Here is a 24,916-nt window from a genome sequence, read left to right as displayed (position 1 = left end):
AACACAAATGGACACTCTGAAACTTCGTTCAGAAAAACACACTGAGGAAATAAGTTCACTATCGGAGAAAGTAGCCGAACTTTCGGATCAGTTCACTAACTTATCTACAAAGGTAGATGATGATCCGAATGACACACGACCTGTAGCCTTCACTGACACAGAAGAGTATGAACAAATTAGAAAATTCAAACAAAATCAAAATCAAATCAATACACAGTACAAAAGAGAAATCTGGGAAGTACAAGATCAGTTGACACAGGTAATACAAGAATTACATATTTCAGAGGACACTCGCGGTCCAATACGGGAAGAGGGACATAGAAATATGGAACAGCCACAAAATAATAACACAGGGCACTTCGGAAATTATGAAAGAAATTGGCAAGGCGCACCGAATTTTGAGATGTAACCGCCGACACGACGTAACAATGACCGATATACGACTCACCGACACGATGACATTGAATATAACCTGTTCATTACTACACGTAAATTCAAAACATTTAAGAATTCTGGCAACGACATTCATCCACATGCCTGGCTTCATCAATTCTCTCATTGTTTTCCTCCCAACTGGTCATTAGAGCACAGATTAGAATTTAAGTGTGGCTACTTAGAGAATGAACCAGCTGTAAGAATGCGATCGTTCATTAACGATTGCCACAGTTAAGAATTTTATCATGCCTTCCTCTCAGCATATTGGTCTCAAGCTACAGAAGACCGAATAAAACATAGCATCATAATGATGAAATAATTTCGAACAATCTGAATTTTCCAGTCTTGTCAAATATCTCGAAGACATGTTACATAAGAATCAGTATCTCTCAAACCCATACAGCCCCTCAGAACTCATCCGCATTTGCTTAATCAAATTCTGTGAACATTTACGATATTTTATTTTGGCAGGACGTTGCAAAGAAGACATTGAATCTTTTCAGGGACTGTTACAAGAATTGGAAACTGACACTGACAATCGCGGAACGTGAAAACAGGAGCACAACAATTACAGGTCACATCCGTCACAATTCCGCGATGACAGAAATAATAACTGGACACGACAAGGCTATTCTTACAACACAAATCGTGACCAAAACAGACACCACCCGTATGACAACCGTTGGCAGAGTAGTAATAATTACATTAAATACATTTATATAGTAATGAATGTGACACTGACAACCATAGAAACCGACAATATGGGAACCAAAACAATTATTATCAAGGGAGACAGAATAACTTCAGACACAACGGTCCTCCGCGCAGTTACGACTCAGGGAGAAGTTCTCCACCACGTGACCGACAAGAAATTTATAATAGAAATTACCGACATGATGACAGACGATATAATCATAACGACAGACCTGAATTTCATGAGAACTGGCGAGATTCAAAAAGGGCAGGGCCATCTCGTCAAGGTGAATTTGTAGAAGTTAGGTCTCCTAATCCTAATAACGACGCGCGAAAACAAAGAGACAGACAATGACTCCCACCGCAGGCAGCCGCGTGCACCGGCTGGCTCAGAGAAAAATAACATATACGCTAACCTTCAGAAAAATTCCAGTATTCTTTACCGACGTATACCGCATGATAATTGCGTTCAAGTCGAAACTCTGAGTACCATGAAGAGTAAAGTATTGCACCACATTTCACATGTAAAACCGATTATTGAGAGATAATCTGCTTTTTAACTTAGTCTTTGATATAAAATTTTTCACTTCACGTTACAAGTACTCTTTGTCACACTTAGAAACTGTTAACATGCAACTATGTTTTGGAGTTAACTATCCAGTAAAGAACCTATCGAACTTATTTAGACAGTAATATTATAAATGCTAGTGAACAGAGGACACGGTGTTATTGTGTGTGTACATTATTGCTTGTTAGTTGCACGATTACGTAACGACTCTAAGACTTACATACTTAGAACATATACCAGTACTGCTAATGAGATATTACTGCAACATTTTGGTTTACTTGAAAAGACATTCTTTATTTGAAGTACTATCTGTAAGATTAAAGATGACTTATTATTTGCTTTCTTTGACAGCTACACGATTATATCACGACGCTACTAATGTGTGACACAATTTACATCGTTGGTTTTGCGGTGTATCTATCTTATACCTGCACAATTTTTCTGAACTCTTCTGGAAAGTAAAACATGTTTTAGTAGTAACTTTTGTGGCATAGCTACGATGACACAGCATTTTCCGTAGCATAACAATATGTTACAGTATAGTACTTTCTTGATCACGGTAAGGTACGTAATAACTATGATATCTATACGCATAGCGCCGGCCGTTGTGGGCGAGCGGTTCTAGGCTCCCAGTGCGGAACCGCGCGACTGCTATGGTCGCAGGTTCGAATCCTGCCTCGGGCATGGATGTATGTGCTTTCCTAAGGTTAGTTGGCTTTAAGTAGTTCGAAGCTCTAGGGGACTGATGACCACAGCTGTTAAGTCCCATAGTGCTCATAGCCATTTGAGCCATATACGCATAGCATTTTACTTTTGTTTATGATGAGGTATGTATATTGACTTCTGCAGAACTTAGCTTTAGGAGGACGATAACTACGACACTTCCACAGAATTATCTTACAGCAAGACGCACACGTATTTGAGTGATTAATTTTGTACTTTATTTTTAAAGATTTTTCAGATACAAAGATACAAAGGTTTTCCGTGATACATTTCATTCCATTGCTGTAATCGGTAACACTTGAGGGTATAATTACATTAATCCTCAGGCGGGGTACACGCCTACTTTGTGTACCATGTGTTTGGCAAGCACAAGGAGCCCTAGCTAATATGGTATTTGCTTATACAACTTTACACTTCGGTACCATATTTCTATGACACAGAATTACACAGCTGTCTGATTATTTAACAGAGAAACAATCATTTTTTTTACTACATCAGTGACACATGTTTACGCAATTACACAGTTGGATAACTTCACACTTATGAAATTGTATTTTGTCTGTACTTTGTGAACTTTTCATATTTTTTTCGGAACCATTGTAATACTATGAGAGCTTTGAATGTCGTATTTGGTAAGGGATCATCATTATTGAAGTACGTTTGAGGTAGATGACTTTATTGAAGGTCTTGAAATTATTGAAATAAGCTGCAAAAATTCTGAGATGAGATTGATCTGTTATGATTTTATTATTACGACGACGATGTGTATTATACTGTTGAGGTATGTTTGTGATCAATAAGCTGATGCTGCATGAGGAATTTGATTATCCAGAATGAGATTTTCACTCTGCAGCGGAGTGTGCGCTGATATGAAACTTCCTGGCAGATTAAAACTGTGTGCGCCGACCGAGACTCGAACTCGGGACCTTTGCCTTTCGCGGGCAAGTGCTCTACCAACTGAGCTACCGAAGCACGACTCACGCCCGGCCCTCAAAGTTTGGAAGGTAGGAGACGAGGTACTGGCAGAAGTAAAGCTGTGAGGGCCGGGCGTGAGTCGTGCTTCGGTAGCTCAGTTGGTAGAGCACTTGCCCGCGAAAGGCAAAGGTCCCGAGTTCGAGTCTCGGTCGGCGCACACAGTTTTAATCTGCCAGGAAGTTTCATATCAGCGCACACTCCGCTGCAGAGTGAAAATCTCATTCTGGAAACATCCCCCAGGCTGTGGCTAAGCCATGTCTCCGCAATATCCTTTCTTTCAGGAGTGCTAGTTCTGCATGGTTCGCAGGAGAGCTTCTGTAAAGTTTGGAAGGTAGGAGACGAGGTACTGGCAGAAGTAAAGCTGTGAGGGCCGGGCGTGAGTCGTGCTTCGGTAGCTCAGTTGGTAGAGCACTTGCCCGCGAAAGGCAAAGGTCCCGAGTTCGAGTCTCGGTCGGCGCACACAGTTTTAATCTGTCAGGAAGTTTCATATCAGCGCACACTCCGCTGCAGAGTGAAAATCTCATTCTGGAAACATCCCCCAGGCTGTGGCTAAGCCATGTCTCCGCAATATCCTTTCTTTCAGGAGTGCTAGTTCTGCATGGTTCGCAGGAGAGCTTCTGTAAAGTTTGGAAGGTAGGAGACGAGGTACTGGCAGAAGTAAAGCTGTGAGGGCCGGGCGTGAGTCGTGGTTCGGTAGCTCAGTTGGTAGAGCACTTGCCCGCGAAAGGCAAAGGTCCCGAGTTCGAGTCTCGGTCGGCGCACACAGTTTTAATCTGCCAGGAAGTTTCATATCAGCGCACACTCCGCTGCAGAGTGAAAATCTCATTCTGGAAACATCCCCCAGGCTGTGGCTAAGCCATGTCTCCGCAATATCCTTTCTTTCAGGAGTGCTAGTTCTGCATGGTTCGCAGGAGAGCTTCTGTAAAGTTTGGAAGGTAGGAGACGAGGTACTGGCAGAAGTAAAGCTGTGAGGGCCGGGCGTGAGTCGTGCTTCGGTAGCTCAGTTGGTAGAGCACTTGCCCGCGAAAGGCAAAGGTCCCGAGTTCGAGTCTCGGTCGGCGCACACAGTTTTAATCTGCCAGGAAGTTTCATATCAGCGCACACTCCGCTGCAGAGTGAAAATCTCATTCTGGAAACATCCCCCAGGCTGTGGCTAAGCCATGTCTCCGCAATATCCTTTCTTTCAGGAGTGCTAGTTCTGCATGGTTCGCAGGAGAGCTTCTGTAAAGTTTGGAAGGTAGGAGACGAGGTACTGGCAGAAGAAAAGCTGTGAGGGCCGGGCGTGAGTCGTGCTTCGGTAGCTCAGTTGGTAGAGCACTTGCCCGCAAAAGGCAAAGGTCCCGAGTTCGAGTCTCGGTCGGCGCACACAGTTTTAATCTGCCAGGAAGTTTCGAATTTGATTATGCTACATATTCATTATGATGAAATATTGAAGAAGTGTCGAAGAATATGTGTATGTGTAATAAGATAAGGAATAATGAATAGTGGTTACGGACTCTGATTTGTGAAAATAGATGTCAGAAACCAAGAATCGTACTTTAAGAGTTATGAAGTGTGTGTAAATGCGTGAATGTATCACAATGCCAGCGAAAGTTTTTGGACTATGTTATATTTATAAGATTTTGTTTCTACACATTTGTAACGCAAATTCTCGACCTGTGAAATTTTTTGATATCACAATGTCACTGTAGCGGAAACTTCTGTTGTAAATTTCGGTAATAAAGGTAAGTGACCTTGACGTAATGCGTTTTGGGTGCCCAGCTGAGCGATAGTCACCTGAAAAAAGAAAGCCATTAGGTGGAGAAAAAAAAGGCCAATATCCTCGCATTGGCATTTCTTTGTAGAAAGCATCGCAAATACGACACGCTCAAACTTGAAAACATATGATTACACTGTGGAGCTCTTAATTTATGATATTTACTAAAATGCCTAATGAAATGATGAGAAACATTTTACATCTATGTCTTTCTAGTTGAGATATTTTTTTACTGCCTTTGGACACGCCATTTGCCTAGTGAATGACGTTTCATGCCTTGCTTTATATATATATATATATATATATATATATATATATATATATATATATATATATATTTGCTCATTTTGTTTAATATCTAGTTTCTAGCTGCACTGCAGCATTGGTTAAAATAAAATTTAATAGATGTACTAATATAGATATTTTATACCTACAGATCCAGTAAATAATAATTTTATGATCTACTTCCAAAAAAAAAAAAAACAAAAAAAACGAGGGAGCACAAAAAGACATTTCTCTTCACAGGAATTGCATACGTAATTTTTGTCAATGACTGGGTAACTTGTTTTGTAGAGTAAGTCAACGTGATGCATCACTCTAGTGTTCAGATCTGACATTTCATATCTTTACTGTAATGTTTTTTCTGCTTGAATTTTGTCATGTGTAGATATAAGTTATTGCATTTGTTGCTGCTGTTTGCCAGGCATAGTGTTACTGAATTTCACTTTGTATTACTCTGTTAAGCCGGTTTTACTACTGATTTATTTTTGTTGTTGTTGCATATTGACTCATATTAGTTGTAATGAAGCATTTGCTTTGCTAATTTGGATATACTACTCCTTGCTTTGCCAATTTGCATTTTTTGTCATTGCTGTTAGTGTTAATTTGTTATGTGATGGTGCATTGCCTTGTCTCTTAGTATATATATCTGAGCTCAGTAGATTGAAATTAGCTTAAGAAGGAGTATACTATATGAGAAACTAACTGTGAGAAATAGGGAAAGAATGCATTGTGAAGTTATATATAAAAAAGATTTGGGCAAAAATAAGTGAACATATAAATAAAGAAAGGATGCTAAGATAGGATTTTAATGTGGGAACAAATGTTGAAATAAGAGAAAAGATCTAAAAATTGAAGTTTTAAGTAGGACTGCAGTACCAAATGTTACACTTTCCTTTTGTGTTATTCCGCTAGGTGTTTGTGTACCCTTGTGTATTTGTGTTCTTCCTGTCTTTATATGTTTATCTGATAAGAGATATGTTGTAGAATTATTCTAATAATATGTTATTTTCTTTGTAGAGATGTTTAGACATAATTTATTCTGTTCTGTTTTAGTGGTCTTGTGTGAAATTAATGTTTCGAAAACTATTCTCATTATTTTATTTATTTACTTATGTAATAAATCCTGTAGCACTGATGTACGTATATTATTTCGATTCTTTTGTTAAGCCCGTACTTCGACAAATGTTATCTGTATTGTATGGTGTATTTTCTACCGTTGTGATTGAATTCTCATGTTGCAAAATTGTAATTTACACCAGTTCATCAAATTAAGTTTCATTTCACTGCAAATATTTCTGTTGGTCATGGTATATGCACAATAGATGAATAGTTGGGACTGTTAGTGTTTGCACGTGTGTTAATAATTCAGCAAGGGACTGGTTAACAGCGTTGGTGGTTCTAAGGACAATTCCAAAAACTTTGTGAGTGCACAAGTGGTGGTTTATGGACTTGCTGTATTGTCCGCAAGAGTCTTCGATGGTGATTGTGCACTTGCAAAGTCGCAGCAGATGGCTGCTGGCAGTCTCTACAAGGACTACAGTGGGTCTGCATCTTTGATGGCCCACCAATACCATAATCTCTACAAGGACTACAGTGGGTCTGCATCTTTGATGGTTCACCAATATCTTTATTTCTACAAGGACTGCAGTGGGTCTGCACCTCTGGTGGCTCACCAATGCCGTAATCTCTACCAGGACTACAGTGGGTCGGCTCTGTGATGACCTACCTACCAATATTCTTCAAAACTTCGACTAGCTCTGCGGTGGGTTGGCTCTGTTGTGGCCCATTACCTGTCTGCATGTCAAGAGTCAGCTCTGTCTTTCCATTGGAAGGACAACACAACTTCTTCAAGACTGCATGAATATCCACTACTTCCGTGTGCACTTTATTTTACTGCTCAGGCTTTGAGAAAAAAACACTGCAATTTTACTGTGATGAATGGTCAGGACTGTCTTTATGGACTGTGAGAAAATTTAAGCTTTTGACCAACATGGTATCAATAAGTGTGTGCATTTTATTTCTTTGTTAATGTAATTATGAAAATTTTTTTTTCTAATCTGTATTGGCCACTGCCCAAAACAATTTGTAAAATTTTTTGTGGGGAGCATGGGGGCTATGTAAGTAGGCTGTTTAGGTTTTTATGTTGGTAACACCAAGTAGCGCTCTACATGAATATCACTGACTGTGCTGTGTGCAGTCTGTGGCGGGCTTGCATTGTTGGAATTTGCCATTGTAATGTTGGGCAGTTGGCTGTTAACAGCGCATAGCGTTGCGCAGTTGGAGGTGAGCCGCCAGCAGTGGTGGATGTGGGGAGTGAGATGGCGGAGTTTTGAGAGCGGATGATCTGGACGTGTGTCCATCAGAAAGAGTAAATTTGTAATATTGGATATCATGAACTGATATATATATATATATATATATATATATATATATATATATATATATATATATATATATATATGATGACTTTGGAACATTATTAAGTTAAATACATTGTTTGTTCTCTATCAAAAAATCTTTCATTTGGTAACTAAGCCTATCAGTAGTTAGCGCCTTCAGTAGTTAGAATCTTTTATTCAGCTGGCAGTATTGGCCCACGCTGTATTGCAGTAGTTTGAGTAATGAAGATTTTTTTGGGGTAAGTGATTCATGAAAGGTATAGGTTATTGTTAGTCAGGACCATTCTTTTGTAGTGATTATTGAAAGTCAGATGGTGTTGGGCTAAATATATTGTGTGTCACTTTAAGCACAGTCATTTATAATTTTTCTAAGGCGACGTTTCAAGCTTTTATTAGTATAAAGTTTAGTATCTGACTGTAAATTATACAAGCAACACCAACGAATTTCCTAAATCTAAACGGTTCATTCGATTTTGTCGATCGACGTGTCTTTAGAAAGCTATTAGCGTTAACCTAAATTGGTATGAATTACAATTGAGTAGTACATGATTTATAGGAGGTTAAAGTGGCTTCAGGCCATAAGTACTCCTTAGATACACGAAGAAACGGTAGCAGCATGCTTATAAATATATATTTATTCATCTATGTCTGTTTATATCTGAAGTATACTGTTCATGAAGAAATTGGACAAATATTTACTGTGTTTTGGAAAGCACAGCGACATTAGGCTACTGGCTACTTTTGCTTCAATTCCTTTGATATATGTTTATTTAATTTGTTTATGTATTTAATAATGTGTGTTAGTGCTTGTTTATGGTCCAGCCTTAGGAATATTTACTTAATTTCTAGCGAATCACAGCGCTCATTACTACGGTAGGTGACTACCAAAGTCAATGGAGAGACTGTATGGAAGTGGGGGAGGAGCATTGGGTGCGCACAGGACATGGGGGAGTGCTGGATGGGAAGGCGAGATGCATGGTCGCAGGAAATACTTGGAGAGTGTGGAGAAGTTCCCCCCCCCCCCAGTTCCCCCCCCCCATGAACCAGGGACATTGCCGTTGGTGGGGAGACTTGCGTGCCTCTGCGATACAGATGGCCGTACCGTAGGTGCAACCATAACGGAGGGGTATCTGTTGAGAAGCCAGACAAACATGTGATTCCTGAAGAGGGGCAGCAGCCTTTTCAGTAGTTGCAGGGGCAACAGGTTAGATGATTGACTGCTCTGGCCTTGTAACATTAACCAAAACTGCCTTGTTGTGCAGGTACTGCGAACGGCTGAAAGCAAGGGGAAACTACAGCCGTAATTTTTCCCGAGGACATGCAGCTTTACTGTATGATTAAATGATGATGGCGTCCTCTTGGGTAAAATATTCCGGAGGTTAAATAGTCCCCCATTCTGATCTCTGGGTGGCGACTACACAGGAGGACGTCGTTATCAGGAGAAAGAAAACAGGTGTTCTATGGACCGGAACGTGCAATATCAGATCCCTTAATCGGGCAGGTAGGTTAGAAAATTTAAAAAGGGAAATGGATAGGTTAAAGTTAGATATATTGGGAATTAGTGAAGTTCGTTGGCAGGAGGAACAAGACTATTTGTCAGGTGAATACAGGGTTATCAATACAAAATCAAATACGGGTAACGCAGGAGTAAGTTTAATAATGAATAAAAAAATAGGAGTGTGGGTAAGCTACTACAAACAGCATAGTGAACGCATTATTGTGGCCAAGATAGACATGAAGCCCACGCCTACTACAGTAGTACAAGTTTATATGCCAACTAGCTCTGCAGATGATGAAAAAATTGATGACATGTATGATGAGATAAAAGAAAGAATTCAGGTAGTGAAGGGAGACGAAAATATAATAGTCATGGGTGACTGGAATTCGAGAGTAGGAAAAGGGAGAGAAGGAAACATAGTAGGTGAGTATGGATTGGGGGTAAGAAATGAAAGAGGAAGCGGTCTGGTAGAATTTTGCACAGAGCATAACTTAATCATAGCTACTTGGATCAAGAATCATGGAAGAAGGTTGTATACATGGAAGAACCCTGGAGATACTAGAAGGTATCAGATAGATTACATAATGGTAAGACAGAGATTTTGGAACCAGGTTTTAAATTGTAAAACACATCCAGGGGCAGATGTTGACTCTGACCACAATCAATTGGTTATGAACTGTAGATTAAAACTGAAGAAACTGCAAAAAGGTGGGAATTTTAGGAGATGGGATCTGGATAAACTGACAGAACCAGAGGTTGTACAGAGTTTCCAGGAGAACGTTAGGGAACGATTGAAAGGAATGGGGGATGAAATACAGTAGAAGAAGAATGGGTAGCTCTGAGGGATGAAGTAGTGAAGGCAGCAGAGGATCAAGTAGCTAAAAAGACGACGGCTGGTAGAAATACTTGGGTAACAAAAGAAATATCAAATTTAATTCATGATAGGAGAAAATATAAAAATGCAGTAAATGAAGCAGGCAAAAAGGAATACAAACGTCTCAAAAATGAGATCGACAGGAAGTGTAAAATGGCTAAGTAGGGATGGCTAGAGGACAAATGTAAGGATGTAGAGGCTTATCTCGCTAGGGGTAAGATAGATTCTGCCTACAGGATCATTAAAGAGATCTTTGGAGAAAAGAGAACCACTTTTATGAATATCAAGAGCTCAGATGGAAACCCAGTTCTAAGCAAAGAAAGGAAGGCAGAGAGGTAGAAGGGTTATATAGAGGTTCTATACAAGGGCTATGTACTTGAGGACAATATTATGGAAATGGAAGAGGTTGTAGATGAAGATGAAATGGGAGATACGATACTGCGAGAAGAGTTCGACAGAGCACTGAAAGACGTGAGTCGAAACAAGGGGCCGGCCGGGATTGCTGTGCGGTTCTAGGCGCTACAGTCTGGAACCGAGCTACTGCTACTGTGGCAGGTTCGAATCCTGTCTCGGGCATGGATGTGTGTTATGTCCTTAGGTTAGCAACGTTTAATTAGTTCTAAGTTGCAGGCGACTGATTAAGTCGCATAGTGCGCAGAGCCATCTGAACCAGCCATTTTGAAACAAGACCCCGGGAGTAGACAACATTCCATTAGAACTACTGACGGCCTTGGGAGAGCCAGTCATGACAAAACTCTGCCATCTGATGAGCAAGATGTATGAGACAGGCGAAATACCCTCAGACATCTCGAAGAATATAATAATTTCAATCCCCAAGAAAGCAGGTGTTGACAAATGTGAAAATTACCGAACTATCAGTTTAATAAGTCACAGCTACAAAATACTAACGGGAATCCTCTAGAGACGAATGGAAAAACTGATAGAAGCATATCTCGGGGAAGATCAGTTTGGATTCCGCAGAAATGTTGGAACACGTGAGGCAAAACTGACCCTACGACGTATCTTAGAAGAAAGATTAAGGAAAGGCAAACCTACATTTCTAGCATTTGTAGACTTAGAGAATGCTTTTGACAATGTTGACTGGAATACTCTCTTTCAAATTCTAAAGGTGGCAGGGGTAAAATACAGGGAGCGAAAGGCTATTTACAACTTGTATAGAAACCAGATGGCCGTTATAAGAGTCGAGGGACATGAAAGGGAAGCAGTGGTTGGGAAGGGAGTGGGACAGGGTTGTAGCCTCTCCCCGATGTTGTTCAATCTGTATATTGAGCAAGCAGTAAAGGAAACAAAAGGACAATTCGGAATAGGTATTAAAATCCATGGAGATGAAATAAAAACTTTGAGGTTCGCCGATGACATTGTAATTCTGCCAGAGACAGCAAAGGACTTGGAAGAGCAGTTGAACGGAATGGACAGTGTCTTGAAAGGAGGATATAAGATGAACATCAACAAAAGCAAAACGAGGATTATAGAATGTAGTCGAATTAAGTCAGATGATGCTGAGGGAATTAGATTAGGAAATGAGACACTTAAATTAGTAACAGAGTTTTGCTATTTGGGGAGCAAAATAACTGATGATGCTGGAAGTAGACAGGATATAAAATGCAGACTGGCAATGGCAAGGAAAGCGTTTGTGAAGAAGAGAAATTTTTTAACATCAAGTTTAAGTGTCAGGAAGTCGTTTCTGAAAGTATTTGTATGGAGTGTAGCCATGTATGGAAGTGAAACATGGACGATAAATAGTTTGGACAAGAAGGGAATAGAAGCTTTCGAAATGTGGTGCTACAGAAGAACGGTGAAGACTATATGGGTAGATCACGTAACTAATGAGGAGGTATTGAACAGAATAGGGGAGAAGAGGAGTTTGTGTCACAACTTGACAAGAAGAAGGGACAGGTAGGTAGGACATGTTCTGAGGCATCAAGGGGTCACAAATTTAGCATTGGAGGGCAGCGTGGAGGGTAAATCGTAGAGGGAGACCAAGAGATGAATACACTAAGGAGATTCAGAAGGATGTCGGTTGGAGTAAGTACTGGGAGATGAAGCAGCTGGCACGGGATAGAGTAGCTTGGAGAGCTGCATCAAACCAGTCTCAGGACTAAAGACCACAACAACAACAACGTGGAGAAGTTTGCGTGTGGTCGCGGGACATAGAACTATTTCGTAGTGCTGACTTGTGCAGTTGTGAGACTTCCGTGGCTTCTGTAGTGAAGACGTAGTATGAGTTTAGAAGTGAATATTTCGCGAGCTTTGTTGTAGTTCATAACTAATTACGTGAAGTAGGAATCGAATGTTTCCCAGTTATTCAACTTACATTTTATTTAATTGCTTGACCATCGACACTTGCTTGACCATCGACACCAATAAATGTTTTGCAGAAATAAGCAGCATTCTTAAAAGTACTTCTGCTATCGTACTCATCGTTTAAAGTCGTTAAAATAGGACCTGCAGATTTTATTTAATTGCAGTCTTTCATTTATAAATATCCATGCTACATTTAAATTCCGCAGTTGCCGAGTGGTACGAACTTTCGACCATTTGGTTCATGTGTGTATTCGTATTGTAACTGAAGACTCAGCAGTATTTGGGATGTAATGCGGCAACTACGTATCCCAGCCCCTATGCAACGAAACCAGCCAAAACTTTTAATATTTCAACTGTGATTCTGAGGGTACGTAGTTGAGGGCCACATTTTTTTTTTTTTTAATTCGAAAACCCGCAAACTGTGCATATCCGAGTGAAAGTTTGTTATGGCAACGGCATTTGTGTTTTTGAAATCAATATTATCCATTTTTAATGTTTGATGTCATTTCGAGCGAATGGAACTTCATAGAAAATGGCTACTGCAAGCAACGTGGTTGTAGCAAATTAATTTCATCACAATGGAGGTGTGAACAGTCTAGCCAATTATCATTCTGCAATTTACAACGTCTCAACAGCTAAGACAGAATATGCGAGGACTTGTATCTTAACTTTGTAAAAAGTACTGAATATTACCTCCCAACTTCACAAACCATTACTGAATAGAGTTAAATAATTAAATTTATCTCTTACATTCATTATAAAAAAATCGTGAAAGTGCTTGTCGTTGTTTCCCAAATTTCTGTTTTGGGAATGTAACTGCTCAAAAGGTCGTATAATATTTGCAGAATCACTAAATGGAAGACTGTTGTAACTTGAAATAAAATAAAATTTCATATTCTGTGGTGGCGACCGTAAAAATTCGTAGTAATAGCATCATTTACAGAGGGGCTGTCGTACGGTAAGATTACACAAGTCAACAGTTTGTTAGCTACTGCCATTAGGATAAAACAACAAGTTAGGCAGTAAGTGATTAAGTAGTGAAATATATTTTATGTGCGTGCTGATATTATTGCAAATAGAGCCCCTTCATTCTCATCGCAATTTGGAAAGAGTTCCACGATTAAATCACTTGCTTCAAAATAACATTATCTCCTGTTAGGTTACACGTGGTCCTAGGTAATTAAATATCTTTGGAGTCCTAAACATAGTAACAGTTATAATTTGCAGATTAAATTCCAATGCTCAACTGAGCGAAAAAGACTTTAGTTTTCTGGGAAGTGAGTGGGGGACGTTACAGTTTTTTTGTGATGTGGCAGTCTTTTGTGACTCCGCAGACAGCGGCCGTGTCGCGCGCTGCACTGCGGTCTAAAAGGACGAACAGCGGCCTGTTTTACATAGCGCCGTAGTTATCGAAAAATTGGCTCTTCAGCAACTTAAAATTCTATTCTGTACCATGTTAAATATCTTTAAAAGCAAGCTCAGCTTTTATATTAGCCAATAACTGCTATTTTAGTACTTAAAAGAGAAATACTTTCCTCCTAGGAAATTATTAAAAAGTTCGATTACACGTGATTTGTGAATTTTAGAACAGTCAGTCACAAGCGGAATCGGCGGCTTCAATTACACGGCCGACTGCGAGGAGCTCTGTTGCCCGTCCGTCAGCGTATGAACTCAAAGTTTGCTGCGATAGTGGTGTTCTAGCGGTAGCACCACTGTATGACGTGAGCGGACGTGGGGCCTTCTAGTCAGTTTCTTCCTCAAGAAAATGTCTACAACCCTTTCAGGTTTCTCGGTGAAGTTCGAGTTGATACTGTATAATTACTTATAAGTGGTTAAGGTCTATAATACTTTTTTATACTGAGTGACATAGAAAGAGCAGAAGTTGGAGAAACGTGAAGCAAATGTTTAAAACACTGAAATGAGCAGTTTCTTTATACACTCCTGGCCATTAAAATTGCTACACCACGAAGATGACGTGCCACAGACGCGAAATTTAAACGACAGGAAGAAGATAATGTGATATGCAAATGACTAGCTTTTCAGAAAATCCACACAAGATTGGCGCCGGTGGCGACAACTACAACGTGCTGACGTGAGGAAAGTTTCCAACCGATTTCTCAGACACAAACAGCAGTTGTCCGGCGTTGTCTGGTCAAACGTTGTTGCGATGCCTCGTATAACGAGGAGAAACGCGTACCATCACTTTTCCCATTTTGATAAAGGCCGGATTGTTGCCTATCGCGATTGCGGTTTATCGTATCGCGACATTGCTGCTCGCGTTGGTCGAGATCCAATGACTGTTAGCAAAATATGGAATCGGTGTGATCAGGAGGATAATACGGAACGCCGTGCTGGGTCCCAACGACCTCGAATTACAAGCAGGTAGGATGACAGGCATCTTATCCGAATGGCTGTAACGGATCGTGCAACCACGTCAACAGATGGGGACGTTTGCAAGATAACAACCATCTGCACGAACAGTTCGACGACGATTGCAGCAGCGTGGACTATCAGCTCGGAGACCATGGCTGCGGTTACCCTTGACGCTGCATCACAGTCAGGAGCGGCTACGATGGTGTACTGAACGACGAACCTGGGTGCACGAATGGCAAAACGTAATTTTTCTGATGAATCCAGGTTCTGTTTACAGCATCATGATGGTCGCATCCGTGTTTGGCGACATCGCGGTGAACGCACGTTGGAAGCGTGTATTCGTCATCGCCATACTGGGTTATGACCCGGCGTGATGGTATGGGGTGCAATTGGTTATACGTCTCGAAAAATGGCTCTGAGCACTATGGGACTTAACATCCATGGTCATCAGTCCCCGAGAACTTATAACTACTTAAACCTAACTAACCTAAGGACAGCACACAACACCCAGTCATCACGAGGCAGAGAAAATAACTGACCCCGCCGGGAATCGAACCCGAGAACCCGGGCTACACGTCTCGGTCACCTCTTGTTCGCAATGACGGAACTTCCAACAGTGGACGTTACATTTCAGATGTGTTACGACCCGTGGCTCTACCCTTCATTCGATCCCTGCGAAACATCACATTGCAGCAGGATAATGCACGACCGCATGTTGCAGGTCCTGCACGGACCTTTTTTGGATACAGAAAATGTTAGACTGTTGCCCCGGTCAGCACATTCTCCAGATCTCTCACGAACTGAAAACGTCTGGTCAATGGTGGACGAGCAACTGGCTCGTCACAAAACGCCAGTCACAATTGTTGATGAATTGTGGTATCGTGTTGAAGCTGCATGGGCATCTGTATCTGAACACACCATCCAAGCTCTGTTTGACTCAATGCCCAGGCGTACCAAGGCCGTTACTATGGCCAGAGGTGGTTGTTCTGGGCACTGATTTCTCCGGATCTATGCACCCAAATTGCGTGCAAAAGTAATCACTTGTCAGGATTTAGTATAATATATTTGTCCAATGTATACCCGTTTATCATCTGCATTTCTTCTTGTTGTAGCAATTTTAATGGCCAGTAGTGTAGGTCGCAACCTGGATACTTGTGGTCGCGAGCTCCTGTTGTAGAATACTACTCTGGTCACGCCATGCCGCAGCCATTCTGTGGCTCGCAGATCGGCGTCGCTAGGCCCGCCGAGACAGATGTAAACAACAGACATTAGTCTAAGGATACACAGTCCAGGCGTTAACAGGATTGTTAAAAATTTTCAAATATGTGAAAATTTCTAAGGGACCAAACTGCTCAGGTTATCGCTCCCTAGACTTACACGCTATTTAAACTAACTTACGCTGAGAACAACACACACACCCATGCCCGAGGGAGCACGCGAACCTCCGGGGGGAGGGGCCCCGCAGTCCGTGACATGGCGCCTCAAACCACACAGTCAAGTCACTCGGCAACAGGAAAGTAGCATAAGCGTTCCGTTTGCATAAGCTGTTGAAGCGTGGGAGCACCTGCGTGAAATTGTACCCTGAGATTTCGCAACCCCTTTTGACAAAAAGAGCCCACCAACACAGAAAGAGACTGGGGGCTATTGGAAAAAAATCATTTGCGGAATAATGAGGGGACTTGACTGTAGTAGGGGTTCTTGGGGATCACTGTGTACGTTAGACTAATGGCCGACGGCATACGCACACGTGTAATGTTTGATTTGAAAATTAAGGTTCATTCCATAAATTTCGGAACTACGACGGGGTGAGCCGCACGAACCGTGGCAAGGTGCCTCAGAATGCACGGCTACCCTGAGCGGCAACGATTCCATAACGACATGACGAGAAGTAAGGTAGGATACGGTGACAAATACAGGATTTGGGCCGCGCATGGTGTGAATTCACAACCATCCCTTTGAAGTATCACATTAACCTGGGAAAAAGTGGTTAGCACAACACGTTACCGTTGTACAAGTACTGCAAGAGAAATAGCAGAAAATTGAATATCCTACTAAAGTTATCGCTACAAAAGAAAAGGGAGGAAATATTACGATATATTTTTTACTTCATATTTTATTCAAAAGACATAATAAATTGTTCACTATGCCCTACTTCCTTACTTAGTTATGAGGTCTCCATTGGTATGTCACATACAAAATAAGCACAAAATATCCTGGTCTACACCGTAGACTGGCGATATCAGATTCGTAGCAACCGCGAATTGGTACCAACTGCAATCGTAAATTTTTCTTGTGTTTAATAATCTAAGGTCACAAAGGTGTGCGTATAGTGTATAACGTGGTACTTAAATAGAGAGGGTATGGCGGACCTTCTACCTAGGGCCACTTACTAACCTCGGGATTAGCTGTTACTATCACCAAACTGCTTACCTGATCTTGAGAGCACTAAGATCACGCTATCGTCTCAGGGAGATGCCACAAAGTAGGAGCATTAATACAAGTCACCAAACGGTAGCAACACTTTAGCCAACTGTCAAGTCCCGAATCATTTATCAGAATGTGACTGTTCAGTACAAGTCACCTAATTGTAGCAACCCTTTAGTAACTGTCAAGTCCCGAATTAATTATCAGAACGTGACTATTCATTCCAATGGCCCTCTGTGGTAACACCGGTTCCCGTCAGATCATCGAAGTTACGTAATGTCAGCCTCTCGGCTAGCACTTGAATGGGTCACCATCTGCGTCTGCCGAGTGCTGTTCGCAGGTGGGGTGCACTCAGTCAATGTGAGGCCACTCGAGGAACTAATTGACTGAGAAGTAGTGGCACCCATTACGAGAACTGAAAACGGCAGGGAAGCGGTGTTCTGGCCACATGACCCTCCGTATCCACATCCGGTGACGCCTGATGGCTGAGGATGGCACGGCGACCGGTAGTTACCGTTGGATCTTCTAGGCCTGTAGGGACGGTGGTTTTCTGTGATCTGTGAGAACAAATGTGAACAGTGCGGATGAACCTTGCCTTCAAAATCTTAACGCCACAATTCCCATTCACCTACAGTTTGGCAGTGCTAGCAAAATTTCTCAAGTCGACTAACCAAAGGCTGGGTGTAATGCTGCTCCTAATCTCCAAGATGTTTAGAGGAGGTACTGAAACAAAATTGTAATAGACCACTAAGAAGGATATGTAGTACAATGTCCACTGACTCGACTGCAAGATCACGTGAAATCACGTTTAGCAACCCCATAAGAACCCCAGGTGCTACTTTACCTATTATTATATAACGCAATATGAAATGAGCAATAACTTTATAGCACGTTGCATTAATAAAGAGTCGAAGAAATGTTAACTTAAAGTATTCATTTAATTGAGAGCCACGTGGTTTTCTGAACAATTCAGTGCAATCATTTACATTGAAAAGATCATTGAGAAGATAATGAGAAACACTCATAAATGAGGAAGTTTCTAAATGAAAATGGTGAAAAGTAAAGTCCTGGACGGTGTAAACTATGCTGCGGTCCAGCGATCTCACCAAACCAATTGTGGCTCTCCATCTACAACGATCTGGTTCACTACCGTGTCCCTTGAGAGGTTTAGGGGAAATGTAAGTACTATATAGAGACTGTAGGGAAGCTAATAACAACAATTAATGTAAGATACGTAAGATATGACCAAAATCGAAATACGTCATACCGACGATGGCAGATTGTGGCGATGAATGGAGCAGGTATCGCGGATACACCAACGCACCGCTGACATTGTTGTCAGTGAAAAACCATTAACACGCAGTATGTTCTATTTAACAGCCAATATTGTGCTCTGACTTGCAGACGTCACTTATGTTCATCAACAGACGTTAACCTATGTAAAAACACTGGCACAGATTGTAAAAAAGCGGCACCCCTTTTTGAGCTGCTTGAACTTTGCCTTAAGGGATGTATTACCAGGAATGGAAAGGTGGAATCTATTCAGCTAAATGCTTAACATATAATACACGTTCGTAACAGCCTCTTGTAGGGATACAATGCAATACTCCTTACTCAGAATGTGTGTGTAACCATTGTACGCGAACAATGAAAATTTTGTCTCAAAACGACCATGTGGCTGCAATAAAACAAAAAACGTAATTCACTCATTCATGGGGAAGTATGCCAATGACACCGCCTTCCTCGCCCTGCACCATACCCTCCAGAAATTCCAACGGTCCCTCCGTCTCATATCCTGGTTGCGAGCCAACATCAAAAAGATGTTCAAGCTCACATACGGTTCCTCTTCGCTGAAATGTCTTGGTTAAACCGCACATGTCGCATTACACGCCCTAAATTAGACACTTATGAGCCTTTGGTTAAATAGTCTGCCTGATGGCAAGTTTGCGAAATAATAATATACGGAACTAAATTACTGACCCATAAATGATGTAGACCACACATTTGCGATTTGGTTAGAATAATGTTTAAAAAATGGCTCTGAGCACTATGGGACTTAACTTCTTAGGTCATCAGTCCCCTAGAACTTAGAGCTACTTAAACCTAACGACATCACACACATCCATGCCCGAGGTAGGATTCGAACCCGCGACCGTACCGGTCGCGCGGTTCCAGACTGTAGTGCCTAGAACCGCTAGGCCACCACGGCCGGCAGAATAATGTTTATTAAGAAAGCAAACTAATAGCGAAAGTGGTCGATTTAGAGATACTGTCAGACTCGAACGCATATCCATGTGACACAGTTCCATCATTCACATTCTCACCGCGATATACAAGTTATCTACGCGAAAAGTTAGAGTACGCACCAGGCGCGCGGCTGCTAACCTCTGAGAAACAAAGTCCGGCGATACCACACACCGTGAAATTCTCTGAGTCGTTTCACTTCTTAGCTGCCTAAAGACCGACAGTCCGCTGTCGCGTCTCAACCAGCACTGTCTCTCTGCCCGCTCCCGGCCACGTTTCCGGCGCCCAAAGCATCGTCACTCAACTGACTAGTGCAGTTTCCTTCCCTGAAGCCGTCCATCGGATTGGTTACAGCTAATTCTACATTAATTTACATTTTAACATATTTAAATAATCAAAGCTTGACCACTTTCACGTTCTAAATAAAGCAACAATAATATGCATTACATAATAAAAGTTAAATTCTTTTACATAAAACCAATACAATTTCCTTCGTAGCTTTGAATGCCACGGCCAGTAGCCTTTGCACCAATGTGCTTTGTGATAAATAAAGAACGAAAGTAACTATTATGCACTAAACTTAACAATCAATATTATATTACCTAATGATTAAATAAGGTGTCATGCTGTCATCTTTCAATGTGTTTTGTGTGGAGGGAATGATGATCTGATGAAATGTCGATCGTTAAGATCGACCAATGGGTTCAGATTTTAGCATCCAAGTCTTTGTTAGAAAACTTGTTAATCTCACTCTAACAGCCAATCCTAAATTTTTAAAGATACGATAAATATTCAAGTTTTATTGAGATCACCATGGAAATTTATGGAGTATAGAAGATTAAAATTACTGGGGCTTGATTTAAGTACTACAGAACTGAATGTATTCCATAAATGTTTTCCTTTGTAGCTGATCTTAGGTCCGCCATATTTAACACTGCTACGTCTCCTCAGCCACAGAACGATTCTACTAGGTTTCCTTATGACGTAGGTTCACGTCTGTCTCACTGTCACACTACAGTGCTTAGGCGTTAATAGACAATAGACGTCTGTGAATTTCCCCATCTCGTGGTGAATCTGCGCCCTTTGTAGCACACGCTCCTCCACGACAGGGTTCGTTTAACAATTCCTGTAGACTGACTCTTTCGGCGATATACTTAAATGAGAGGGCAATGCTCGTTAACTCGCATGGTGCAACCAGTGGCTCTTCAGAATCAATCTTACCAAAACCCAGGCGGTAAGTACAGGCCGTACCAACAGCAGCTTCCGACCCCACGGCCTTAACCTGACCATTTACGATTATCTTATCGAGTTAAGTAGCCTACTAAAATGCCACCGGTTAACACTTGATGGCTAATATGCACAAATGTCCCATATTCCAACGATTTAGGTGCCTCATGAACATAAAATGTTAGTCCGTTGCTGAGCCCCCGTCTGACGTAGATGGTTGGGGCTCCGACTCTTGGGCTCAGACTCTTACGCCAGAGGTCTCGGGTTCGATTTATCTTCTGGCACATTTTTTTCTTTCTGTTTCATTTTCTTTTGTTGTTCCACCAATTATTCAGAAAGTATCGCAAACCTACATTATCTTTAACAAATTAGTTCCATTATTGAATAAAAATTATTGTCTTTTTGTCCTACAGCACAATTCATGGCGGTGGGTTTTCCATTTTTCATTGTAAAGTATATGAGGAGAAAGATTGGGTTTTTAATCAGAATAACAAAGTCGTTGGGAAACATTCAGTTTTTATACATATAATAATTACAAACAAGAACCGCAGAGGCAATTATCGTAAAAACAAACAAAGCAATAATTTTTGCGACATCTTGCGCAACATATAAAAGCGGATTTTTTACAATCACAGGGCGTTTGCAATAAATCTGTACAAAGACATGCCCCGTTAACATTTACGGAAATGTTTCGACTTTCTGATAATTTTCAGGCAAACCAGGCATATTGAATCATGTCTCGGAATATTGGCAACGACAATTGATGGTGAATTATAGAATGAATTTTTATACAATCTTCCCGGGAACTATTTTCACGATTCTCCTGTAACAATGCGCTGTAATTTTGCAAGCGCTTTATGAAATTTTTAACTTGCATGTAAAAGTAAACATCATAAGGTTGCACCAAAGAAGTACATTTTGGAGGTATGAGTTTTACAGACCAAGTTGACATATTTCCGTCATCATGAAAAATTGCATCATATATTTCCGGATTCGTTTGACCTCCCCAAGAGTCCTACGTCCTCAATTATTTGCTTGACGTATTCCAATCTCTGTCTTCCTCTACAGTTTTAGCCCTCTACAGCTCCCTCTAGTACCATGGAAGTCATTCCCTCATGTCTTAGCAGATGTCCTATCATCCTGTCCCTTCTCCTTATCAGTGTTTTCCACATATTCCTTTCCACTCCGATTCTGCGTAGAACGTCCTCATTCCTTACCTTATCAGTCCACCTAATTTTCAACATTCGTCTATAGCACCACATCTCAAATGATTCGATTCTCTTCTCTTCCGGTTTTCCCACAGTCCATGTTTCACTACCATACAATGCTGTACTCCAGACGTACATCCTCAGAAATTTCTTCCTCAAATTAAGGCCGGTATTTGATATTAGTAGACTTCTCTTGGCCAGAAATGCCTTTTTTGCCATAGCGAGTCTGCTTTTGATGTCCTCCTTGTTCCGTCCGTCATTGGTTATTTTACTGCCTAGGTAGCAGAATTCCTTAACTTCATTGACTTCGTGACCATCAATCCTGATGTAAAGTTTCTCGCTGTTCTCATTTCTACTTCTTCTCATTACCTTCGTCTTTCTCCGATTTACTCTCAAACCATACTTTGTACTCATTAGACTGTTCATTCCGTTCAGCAGATCATTTAATTCTTCTTCACTTTCACTCAGGATAGCAATGTCATCAGCGAATCGTATCATTGATATCCTTTCTACTTGTGTTTTAATTCCACTCCTGAATCTTTCTTTTATTTCCATCATTGCTTCCTCGATGTACAGATTGAAGAGTAGGGGCGAAAGGCTACAGCCTTGTCTTACACCCTTCTTAATATGAGCACTTCGTTCCTGATCGTTCACTCTTATTATTCCCTCTTGGTTGTAGTACATATTGTATATGACCCGTCTCTATTAATTTGTGAATACGAGGTCCGAAATGACCTGTCGCTTCTTGTAAGCACATGAAGACATGTGGGAGCAGTTGTTATTGAATATTGTGCAGTGTACGAATGCGTCAATTTATTCAAATCCGACTTTTTCACGAAAACTGCTTTACTCCCTTTTCCAGTGAGACCTGTTGAAAACAGATTGATATTGGTATCCTGAAACAATAGTATTTTTAGTATTGAACAATATTCGAACGTGTATGTAAATATCATTTTCTATAATTAAATTTGAATTGATATACTTTACATCGGTAAAAACATTTTGTACGCAGAAAACATGTATTTACCTGTTTGGTCAGTATTTATCACATAATCCTCATGGTATTGAGGGATTAAACGGCACGTCTGCCGACGAAAGCTCTCCGCAGACGCCTGGATGTCCTCCATTGACGCCACTTATTTTTTCGAACCCCCCATGAACCATGGACCTTGCCGTTGGTGGGGAGGCTTGCGTGCCTCAGCGATACAGATGGCCGTACCGTAGGTGCAACCACAACGGAGGGGTATCTGTTGAGAGGCCAGCCCAACATGTGGTTCCTGAAGAGGGGCAGCAGCCTTTTCAGTAGTTGCAGGGGCAACAGTCTGGATGATTGACTGATCTGGCCTTGTAACATTAACCAAAACGGCCTTGCTGTGCTGGTACTGCGAACGGCTGAAAGCAAGGGGAAACTACAGCCGTAATTTTTCCCGAGGACATGCAGCTCTACTGTATGATTAAATGATGATGGCGTCCTCTTGGGTAAAATATTCCGGAGGTAAAATAGTCCCCCATTCGGATCTCCGGGCGGGGACTACTCAAGAGGACGTCGTTATCAGGAGAAAGAAAACTGGCGTTCTACGGATCGGAGCATGGAATGTCAGATCACTTAATCGGGCAGGTAGGTTAGAAAATTTGAAAAGAGAAATGGATAGGTTAAAGTTAGATATAGTGGGAATTAGTGAAGTTCGGTGGCAGGAGGAACAAGACTTTTGGTCAGGTGATTACAGGGTTATAAATACAAAATCAAATAGGGGTAATGCAGGAGTAGGTTTAATAATGAATAAAAAAGTAGGAGTGCGGGTTAGCTACTACAAACAGCATAGTGAACGCATTATTGTGGCCAAGATAGACACAAAGCCCATGCCTACTACAGTAGTACAAGTTTATATGCCAACTAGCTCGGCAGATGATGAAGAAATAGATGAAATGTATGACGAGATAAAAGAAATTATTCAGGTAGTGAAGGGAGACGAAAATTTAATAGTCATGGGTGACTGGAATTCGTCAGTAGGAAAAGGGAGAGAAGGAAACATAGTAGGTGAATATGGATTGGGGGGAAGGAATGAAAGAGGAAGCCGCCTTGTAGAATTTTGCACAGAGCATAACTTAATCATAGCTAACACTTGGTTCAAGAATCATGAAAGGAGGCTGTATACATGGAAGAAGCCAGGAGATACTGACAGGTTTCAGATAGATTATATAATGGTAAGACAGAGATTTAGGAACCAGGTTTTAAATTGTAAGACATTTCCTGGGGCAGATGCGGATTCTGACCACAATCTATTGGTTATGAACTGCAGATTGAAACTGAAGAAACTGCAAAAAGGTGGGAATTTAAGGAGATGGGACCTGGATAGACTGAAAGAACCAGAGGTTGTAGAGAGTTTCAGGGAGAGCATAAGGGGACAATTGACAGGAATGGGGGAAAGAAATACAGTAGAAGAAGAATGGGTAGCTCTGAGGGATGAAGTGGTGAAGGCAGCAGACGATCAAGTAGGTAAAAAGACGAGGGCTAATAGAAATCCTTGGGTAACAGAAGAAATATTGAATTTAATTGATGAAAGGAGAAAATATAAAAATGCAGTAAATGAAGCAGGCAAAAAGGAATACAAACGTCTCAAAAATGAGATCGACAGGAAGTGCAAAATGGCTAAGCAGGGATGGCTAGAGGACAAATGTAAGGATGTAGAGGCTTGTCTCACTAGGGGTAAGATAGATACTGCCTACAGGAAAATTAAAGAGACCTTTGGAGAGAAGAGAACCACTTGTATGAATATCAAGAGCTCAGATGGAAACCCAGTTCTAAGCAAAGAAGGGAAAGCAGAAAGGTGGAAGGAGTATATAGAGGGTTTATACAAGGGAGATGTACTCGAGGACAATATTATGGAAATGGAAGAGGATGTAGATGAAGA

The 24,916-nt window shown here is 41.2% G+C and overlaps 5 non-coding genes across 5 annotated transcripts; 4 read left to right on the top strand and 1 right to left on the bottom strand.

Annotated features, from left to right (window-relative positions):
• Positions 1-3,317: 3,317 nt before the first annotated feature.
• Trnas-cga (transfer RNA serine (anticodon CGA)) lies at positions 3,318-3,391 on the bottom strand. The gene has a single exon. It is a non-coding gene; the product is annotated as a tRNA-Ser (tRNA).
• Positions 3,392-3,477: 86 nt separating this feature from the next.
• Positions 3,478-3,551, top strand: Trnas-cga (transfer RNA serine (anticodon CGA)). Its single transcript has one exon. It is a non-coding gene; the product is annotated as a tRNA-Ser (tRNA).
• Positions 3,552-3,779: 228 nt separating this feature from the next.
• Trnas-cga (transfer RNA serine (anticodon CGA)) lies at positions 3,780-3,853 on the top strand. Its single transcript has one exon. It is a non-coding gene; the product is annotated as a tRNA-Ser (tRNA).
• A 530-nt stretch (positions 3,854-4,383) lies between these two features.
• Positions 4,384-4,457, top strand: Trnas-cga (transfer RNA serine (anticodon CGA)). Its single transcript has one exon. It is a non-coding gene; the product is annotated as a tRNA-Ser (tRNA).
• Positions 4,458-4,685: 228 nt separating this feature from the next.
• On the top strand, positions 4,686-4,759 carry Trnal-caa (transfer RNA leucine (anticodon CAA)). Its single transcript has one exon. It is a non-coding gene; the product is annotated as a tRNA-Leu (tRNA).
• The last annotated feature ends 20,157 nt before the right edge of the window (positions 4,760-24,916 follow it).

The sequence above is a fragment of the Schistocerca nitens genome, chromosome 8, assembly GCF_023898315.1.
Source record: "Schistocerca nitens isolate TAMUIC-IGC-003100 chromosome 8, iqSchNite1.1, whole genome shotgun sequence".
Lineage (NCBI taxonomy): Eukaryota > Metazoa > Arthropoda > Insecta > Orthoptera > Acrididae > Schistocerca > Schistocerca nitens.
The sequence above is the reverse complement of the archived record's forward strand: the minus strand, read 5'-3'. Positions and strand labels throughout refer to the sequence as shown.